Source organism: Hippoglossus hippoglossus, chromosome 24 (assembly GCF_009819705.1).
Source record: "Hippoglossus hippoglossus isolate fHipHip1 chromosome 24, fHipHip1.pri, whole genome shotgun sequence".
In the NCBI taxonomy this organism is placed as follows: domain Eukaryota; kingdom Metazoa; phylum Chordata; class Actinopteri; order Pleuronectiformes; family Pleuronectidae; genus Hippoglossus; species Hippoglossus hippoglossus.
Window position 1 is genome coordinate 21214077 of NC_047174.1, and position 8811 is coordinate 21222887.

Here is an 8811-nt window from a genome sequence, read left to right on the forward strand (position 1 = left end):
TACACAGACTGATCATGGTTAATGTTTTGCATAGTCACCCTTTAAAGGCACATTCTAAGTCAGGAAAAACCCTGATAGCGAATGCACCTAGTACTGAGTCACCTTCAGAATTGGACTTGAGTTATTCCTAAAGTTTTGTATGTCTGACCGAAGGTTCAGGGATCGAACATAACTTTGAGGGGCTGAACAGTTTCAAGGTAAACTGCCAATGCTTGAGTGAATGGAACATCGGGGTTTGGTAAGGCCGCAAGGTCTTGTTCACTCAATGAGTATGGTAGCTGGATCTCCGGAACACTGACATTTGATGCACAGGGAGTATGCGGTACTTCCTAGTCCACACCATAATCCTCACTAACCTGCAATAAAGAAGGAATACAGCTGTTTAGAATGCAAACCATTTTGCTGTGGGTAAATCATTTAGCATTAACAGCTGTGCCAGTGGATAACATTACATCTTCTAAGAAATGTTTTTACTTGTGAGAAATCTTGTCCCTCTTTGTGGTTTAGCAACCACAACTGCAAAGGTGAATGGTGGCTTGCAGTCCTTAGTCCGTGATGGTTCCATGCCTCCTTGAAACACTGAAGACTACGCTGAATATGTGGCATGAAGCATCTGTCTAGTGCATACAGGTCAATCTCGTGGTCAGGATTGAGTGCTCCTTCGGCCTCCAACTGGATGAATATAGTGTATTAGAGATCTAGAACATTTTTATAGACATCTCTCCAAAGGCACTCAATTCTGTAAAGATACAATGAAATACAGACTAAACAATATGTGGTATTTTTGGCAGTTCACATTATTTTTAAGTTGGCAAGATGGAAAAGTTGTTCTACAGTACATCCTTTAAAGTAATGTCTGATCGACACATAAGTGGAGACAGCTGAGACAAGAGGAGTGTGAACACACTAATAAGGAAAGTGAGAGCTGGATTTTAGGTAGTGATAGCCAATTAAAATTATGATGAACTGTGACCTCACATCTGTCCTATTCTCATGATTGTGATATCTCAGGAGCACCCTGGGGGAATATCTTTGGCACAAATATCGACTTGGACTCAAGGATGAACTGATACAATTGTGGTGGTCAAAGATCACTGTGACTGCACAAAACACACTTTTGGCCATACCTCAAGAATGAATTCACTACTAATGACAACATTTCACAAAGATGTCTAATAGAATAAAATGATAACTGTTTATATTCAAAAGGTCAAAAGTCAACTTCACACGGACATCATAATGTTCTGCAAAAATTCCCTCAAAGTCTTCACTATATTATAGGAGTCTGGACAGTTAGTTCTAATTTGTTCCTGTTGAAAGGCTTACATATATGGCACAGAAATATCTAATACTATTTCATCCAAATCATATCAAATTACTACCACTTTTAAAAAAAGGGAATACAAATTTAAATATAATTTGCCTGAATTATAGATCAAGGTTAGGGGTTTCATAAAGCTACTTGGAAATGCTGTACTATCGTCATCTTTTTGATATGTGTAAAATGCAGCCACTAAAAAATGGGAAAAAACAAATTGTGATAGATCTTTGTTCTCTTACTGGAAAAAAAAGATTTGTGGGTATCTGTGAAGTATTAAGGCCATATGTGGAAACTGGCCGGTAAAGATGGTTCCAAAATAAAAAGGTCAATCAAATGTTGGACACCAAGTACACAAATTTCATACCAATGCCCATAAAACATACAATCTCGCCTTTCACCTAAAATGAATCCTTTAAATGTAAAAGCAATCATTATAGGACAGTTTTTGCCAGATTAAACCACCAATGGGCTTGAGACTGCACATATCCCCACACACGTTTTTGGGGAGTTATGAAATATATGTATTTAGAATACGTGCTTAGAATTTAAAATTTGAGTCACAATTTAAATTGGTGGTATTCAGAATACTGTTACATTCTTAAAAAAATCAATAGATGACTTAAGAGGATAACTTTCTGTTCACTCTGAAATTTGAAAGGCATTGCTATTTTCCCATCCACCCCTTATTTGAAACAAAGTGCATACATGTATCTGCACTATAATAGACTATTCACGCAGTGTAGCCTACCTATCCACACACGACACAAGATGATGGAGTTTAGTTAGCACTACTGTTTGAATGCCACATTCATTCACAGTGTTACATGTGAAACACATTTCAAAAGTAACCCTCCAAACACTGTATGTATATGTATTTCCAGTGTTTTTTTTCGGTTGCCTGACAAAATCCCTATAAATGAACTAAATAAAAAGGATTGTGGTCGGGAACTTTAAAAAATAAATTGTTGGATTGACATGGAGTAGCCCTTTTTGTTCTCCCTACCTCTGGTTATGAACACTCCTTCCGGTAATAGGAGAGTTTCTGTTCTCCACTCTTGTTTGCACCATGAAATGAGCAACCATCACATTCTCACCCCCCTTGTCAGATCTGTAAAATAACAATTTTACCTATATTATAAATGTTATAAAACTACATTAGTCAAGAAAGTCTCATTATACTTCATTCCTTATAACACATTTGTTTTACATTATGAACCTGACTCGAGATGGCACGCCATATTGGCCAACAGTCGACAAGAAGCCTTGGAGAACAGTTGTAGCTCTGTTGTTAGTGGCACAATTAAGGTACACAATGAGCCTGGAGAATCCATCAAGGCCACCATGGACAATAATCCTCCATCTGTGTGAAATGTAACAAGATTTATATTTGAATGGGGGCTCTAAGTCCAAATCACATCTAAAAGAGGGACATCTTGTTCGTTGAGCAACGTTTGGGCTAGGGTTGGACGGGTATGGTTAAGGCAAGTTGTGCAATAATGTTAGATATTGTAATGGCAACATGTCGTGCGATATTACAAAACATGTTGCCATTGAAGTATCTTGGATTAAATCACATATTTTATCATTATTGTGCGTACTATGCATAGTAGCTTGATTCTAGCGAAATTCATGAGATCACAAGATCATACAACAATCCATTTTGCCAGGCTTCAAGCTATGAGCTTGTGGCCGAACAACAGTGGTTCGAACCAATCCGCGTCCTGTGAGGAACTATTGGCGTGACAGCAATGAGCAGATTTTATTGGTTGAAGATAGCTTGTGATAGACGGTGACGGCCGATGATTCATCCAACTGCCTGCAGAGTATTTAGCCTGCTTTAGGGCCCAACAACAGTTTCCAAGGACAACTTCCCAGGTGGTTCTGTGTAACAAACCATCTGACTTGTCAGCCTATTATTGAGCAGCCGTAATCATAAAATTAATATTCACTTACATGTTGATCTATAAGCCAATTAAAAAAGTGGTATTTCAAACTGCAGGCTGTTAATTACATGGTCCTGGTTGGAATTGAAAGATATTCTGGCTCGTGTTCACACCTTTTGAAAATGCTGATTAATAATTTTGTATGCAAAAGCTTACACAAATTTGTTTACATAGCCCTTTGCGGATAGGACTGGACACTACTGAATATCAGAGCATAGAGTTAATTTTAAAGTATCATATGATGTATAATGTAAGATGTTCAGACAGGGTGACAAAGTAATGGAAAAATCTGAATCGTCGACCCAGTGACACAATCCAGCGGCTCTGTTGTGCTGTGGGGGGGCATTCTGCTGGAATGGTTTGGGTCCATTTGAACACAAGAGGAAAAGGTCATTGGAAATCAATACAAAGTTGTTCTGCCGGATCACCTTTGTCTTATAATAAAACATTTCTATCCTGATGGGAGTGATCTCCTCTAGCCTCCTGAGACCCGAGGTTTTGTTTTGTATGCATTTGTTATTTCTCTTGGTTATTTTGGATTAGTAGGATCTGTTGAGTATGAAAACTAAGCATTGTCTTTAAACAGGAAGTAGTTTTTGTAAAAAATGATGTCCTCATAGGGACAGTAGGATTATTTTGGTGTATAACACAACAAAATCACCAGTATATATCAAAGGATTAAATTGTTTATATTAATGCCTGAACATGGCTGTGCAATACAAGTATTGCAACATCTCATCAATATCTCTGGGCTGTAAAAACAGTCTTTAATAACTTCTGGCCTGTGTAAAAAGGCTGCATAAACTGTTGCATTCAATTTGAACGCATAGAAACACAATAACAACTGTTCAAATGGCTGCATATAAACAAAAGGTTGAGAGTCTGTGGTGAAATGAGCCGAGCACACACTGACACAGTATGTCAGAAGTATGTCAGCTAACAAGCTGCAAGCTCAGCAACATGTCTGCTTGGTGTCGCGTTCGGTGTGGAGGGGTGGTGGTGGGGAGCGGGGATGGTGGGTTTGGAGGCTGGACTGGTTCCGGCTGGGTGGGGCTGAGAGAAGAGTGTGATTCCATGATGACATCATACGAAGAGGAAGTACGAAACGCGACGTTTCAATAACATATTTCTTAGAATGGACTGAGTGAAAAAGTCCGGGGAGTGACTGTTTTCATACTTTGAGGGTACCTACTGACCCCCTTCAAATTATTACAGATAGTAAAAGCCCAGAAAATGTATTTTACACAATATGGGCCCTTTAAGGTTAAGTTAGTAAGATTAAATTGATTCATGACAGTTACAGTAATTAGACATTGCATTTCACCTGATCCATATCATTAGAAAAATAGATTGACAGATGATCCTACAATCTGTCGTCATGTAATGTTTAGGTTAATTTTGATAACATTTTCTGTTACTTGATTAACACTCCCCAGACAAAATAAGCAAAATTTCACAAATCCCTGGATGTATACAGGTAAAATTACTTTTTAGGAGACTGGCTTTTAACTTATAGCTAGTAAAATCAGAAGAGCATTGAATCCTATATACACTGGCTGGCTTAACTTTGCCACTGAGGGGCTGCATATTGACGATATTGACATGTTTATCATCAAGGCTACAGTCAACGTTGGTTAGTTACCAAACATGAAAACTACCCCTGTGAAATTAACATTAACTTGCTAACACAATGGCTGTACCTTGGCGTGTATCAGGAAACATCTCTGACTTTCTTTTTTTTTTGATGAATAAAAAAGAACGTGTGGAACTTCATTACAAATCACAACTGACTTTATATTCAATTAAGTGACTTACCTTAGGCCTTCTTCGGCCGATCTCCTCTGAATTGTGCTGGGTGACACACCAAACAGATTAGCGTTTTTTCGTGTTGATAGGCCCGACAACACAAAGGTAGCGAGCATATTGCCTGGAATATATACAATATAGGTATCCCGTACCTGTGCTAGAGGTTACTTCCTGGACATCTTGCACACGAACATGGTGCTCGATAAGTCTCAAACAAATTAAAACTTTGTCATCATGTTCTGTAGAGCACTTATCTGTCCTTCTACAAAGTACTTCTACAAAAACTTCAGTGCGTGCTAAATTGGTGTCCCCTGACAAGCCATGTTGATCAATTTGAACAGCTAAGGCCAGCATGCTGTCTCTGACACCATTAATATCTTCCATCTTATCTGCACTACAGCTTGTTTATCTTCTGATCTCACAAATCCAGATGCCCCACAAGGTATCAGCCTATGATCTGGTGCAGTTGCTTTGGTCTGAAGATAACCACGCCCCCAGCATTTGGATACCAGATTGGAAATAAATAGAGTGGTGAAATAAATGTGGCATTATGAAATAAAAGTCCCATGAAATAAATAAATGGTGCATTATGAAATAAAAGTCCCATGAAATATTATTACAAACTGTAATTAGAGATATAATGTGCATTTTTACTGTAAACCACCTGAGTGAAGTTTACCGTAGAACTCTTTGTTCAAACATGCACTTTATGTTAGCTTCTGTAACAGACTGCATGATTTAACACATTTGTAAAGCTACAGGTTGTGTTCAGTCCACTGCTGGATGATTTGACAAGCCACTGGATGGCTTGTTCCTTTGTTAAAGAATTTATTCACTTTTTTATATTTTTTTCATTTTACTGCCATATGTTTGAAAACCAAAGTTATAGTTATTTACAATAATGCTCGTAAATAATACCTTTTTGAGATTGATATTACTTTACATGGCAAACCAAATATTTTTAAAAGAATTGTGTGACTAATCGGTTCAGTTTAATGCCTGAAATTGTATCACTCAATAAAGAACCGGCTCCACTAAGTTTAATTTGCTCTCCAGCATTATGTAATAATGTAATAAAATTTCACTTATGTAATAACACAGCATTTTGCTATAAAACCCTAAACGGGAGATGTAATAAATTTTGCTACATGAAGTTATTAGATAACGCAGTGGTAATCATTGGAATTGCACTTTTCTATAACATTTTTATATTGTGCATTACAAAGTTATAGTTAAGTCTAAAGGGAGAGTTCAATGCTCTTGCTGTTGGACGTACAAGAACGCAACAAAGTGCTCAACTGAGGCTGTGTAGGAATAGAGACATCTATTATCTGAGCCAGGATGGCAAGACCTCATTGTGCAATAGGAAACCAATTGCTTTGACGTCCTAATTTGGCAGCAAAGTAAAAAGAAAGGTCTTAATGAAACCAAGGGATCAGGTACAAGGAAGCCAAATAAGTGAGTAAATGAGCAATACTCTGGAATTAGTAAAACAAAAGTGCAAAGAATCCTGGACAGCTCCAAACTCCTCAAGGCCAGATATGGAAGTAAACCCCTTCTGGCCCATCAGAGCCAAAGAAGTACAGCAGTGGCATCAGATTTACCTCCTTTATATGGGGAAGGGGAAGATTAGATATGGTCATTTTACATATACGTACATACTCACGGTAGTTGATGTCTTTCGCTGATACGTGTGGCTGACTTCAATTAATGCACCATATTATACGATTTTTGTTGTTAAGAAGTGCAACGACCACATTTTTAATAACCACCGCTATATAAAATAACTTAATACAAAATGTGTCAAAATTTATTACATATTGCTGTCAGGCGTTTTATTACAAAATGGAGCAGATTATTACATGATTAAGAGACAATGTATTAGATAAAGTCTAGCATAATTAAAGGTGATTCAAAAATGTAAACCAGAGGCAAACAGAACCAAAATGTCTTCCCTGTGAAAAGAACAACTAAAAGAAACACAGCTCCACGATTGTAGACATTTTGACGTGACCAAAGGATTGTGGCTGCATGGAGAAAACTCTTTGTGTCTGAGTAAATGTTTGTACCAAATTTGAAGACATTCCCTCGAGCCGATCTTGAAATTCTATTCAGGTCATACTTGAGTCCAAGTGAATGTTTGTGCAACATGTAATGAAATTACCTTGGGGCATACCTGACATATTGCATTGAAAACAATGCAAGGACATGTCACCATGACCTTTTGACCTAAGACCACCAAAATCAATTCAGTTAATCCTTGATTCCAAGTGAATATTTGCGCCAAATGTGAAAGGATTCCTTGACAGCGTTCCAGAGATATCACCTTCTAAAGGCACAATTTTTTTCTTTGTGAGGTCATTGTGACCTTTACCTTTGACCACCAAGATCTAATCAGTTCATTCTTGAGTCCAAGTGAATATTTGTACCAAATTTGAGCTATTACATTCACAAGAATGGGACGGATGTATGGACGTAGGGACGGATGGACAACCAAAAAACAATGCCTCTGGCCACTGGCTTTCACCAGAGCGGAGTCATTATGATGTACATGTTTATATGCTTACAGCCAGGGGAAGTGAGATCCGATCAAGTGATCACAGGAGACACATTCAGAAAGCATTTGAATGCCAGTTGTGAATGGACAGACTTATATGGACAGGGTTATAGAAAGCAGACTACCTCATCATCTGTTCTATTGAGAACTGTCCATTGTTTTTTAAAGAACCATGGATAAAAAAATCCCATCAAGGCCACCCTGAATGCTAAGATGAGGGCTTTAGGTAATAACAATATTGGGAGAAGCAGATGAGGACAACACAGGGGGACCTGAAAGTTTAAGGAGGCTAAGGACAAGAATAAGAGGAAGCTGGAGTGGAAACTCCAGCAGAACAACATGAGAGAGATCTAGAGTGGAATGAGGACCATCACTGGTTTCAATCCAATTGGCAACAGAGGAGTGGAGACCAACGTGGATGGGGCGAACAAACTGAGGGTGCTTTCAGGGTCCAAAGAATGTCCTTTCCTAACCACTATTCCTTGACTACGATGGAATACGTCACAAGGTCAAGGAAAGATGTGAAGGAGTTTGAAAAGAAAAAGCACGGTGAAGAGAAAATCCGACTCCACTTACACCCAGTATTTAAAAAAAATAAAACCAACTTTATTGAGACAGAAGATACGCACAGACAGTATAATACCCTGTGCTGTACAGTAAAATGTCCTGTTTAAAACAAATTGACACAACAGCTAAATAGATTTTATTGAAAAAATAAATAAAACAAACAGGACTGAAATGTTGAAATAACATAACGTGAGGAACATTTGTGGAGAAAACCTTATACAAGTGTGTACCTTCCATAATAGGGCGATTGAAATTGACTTTAATATTTATATTTAGTTTTGATGATGATTTTGTGAACTATAAGTTCAATATGTTTGTTTTTCACTGTGACTCCTGACTGGACAGATGTAACAGAGAAGAAATCAGGAACTCAGACAAATGTGAGGATTTACACCAGTTCAGGATCGGGTGAGGAGAATAAAACAGCTGTTCATTTTATTTCATATTGACGTGGGTGTCCAGGTGCAACTATGATATTGATTGGTCATTTTAATCGTGCTACTGCAAAGAATTGTAGGATGACATTTTCTAATTTCCCTTCGTAATGGATGGTCCGGTGTTTCCTTGTCTAAAGGAGATAATAATCTTCCCTTTGCAACCCAAATGCTTTCGGAAAT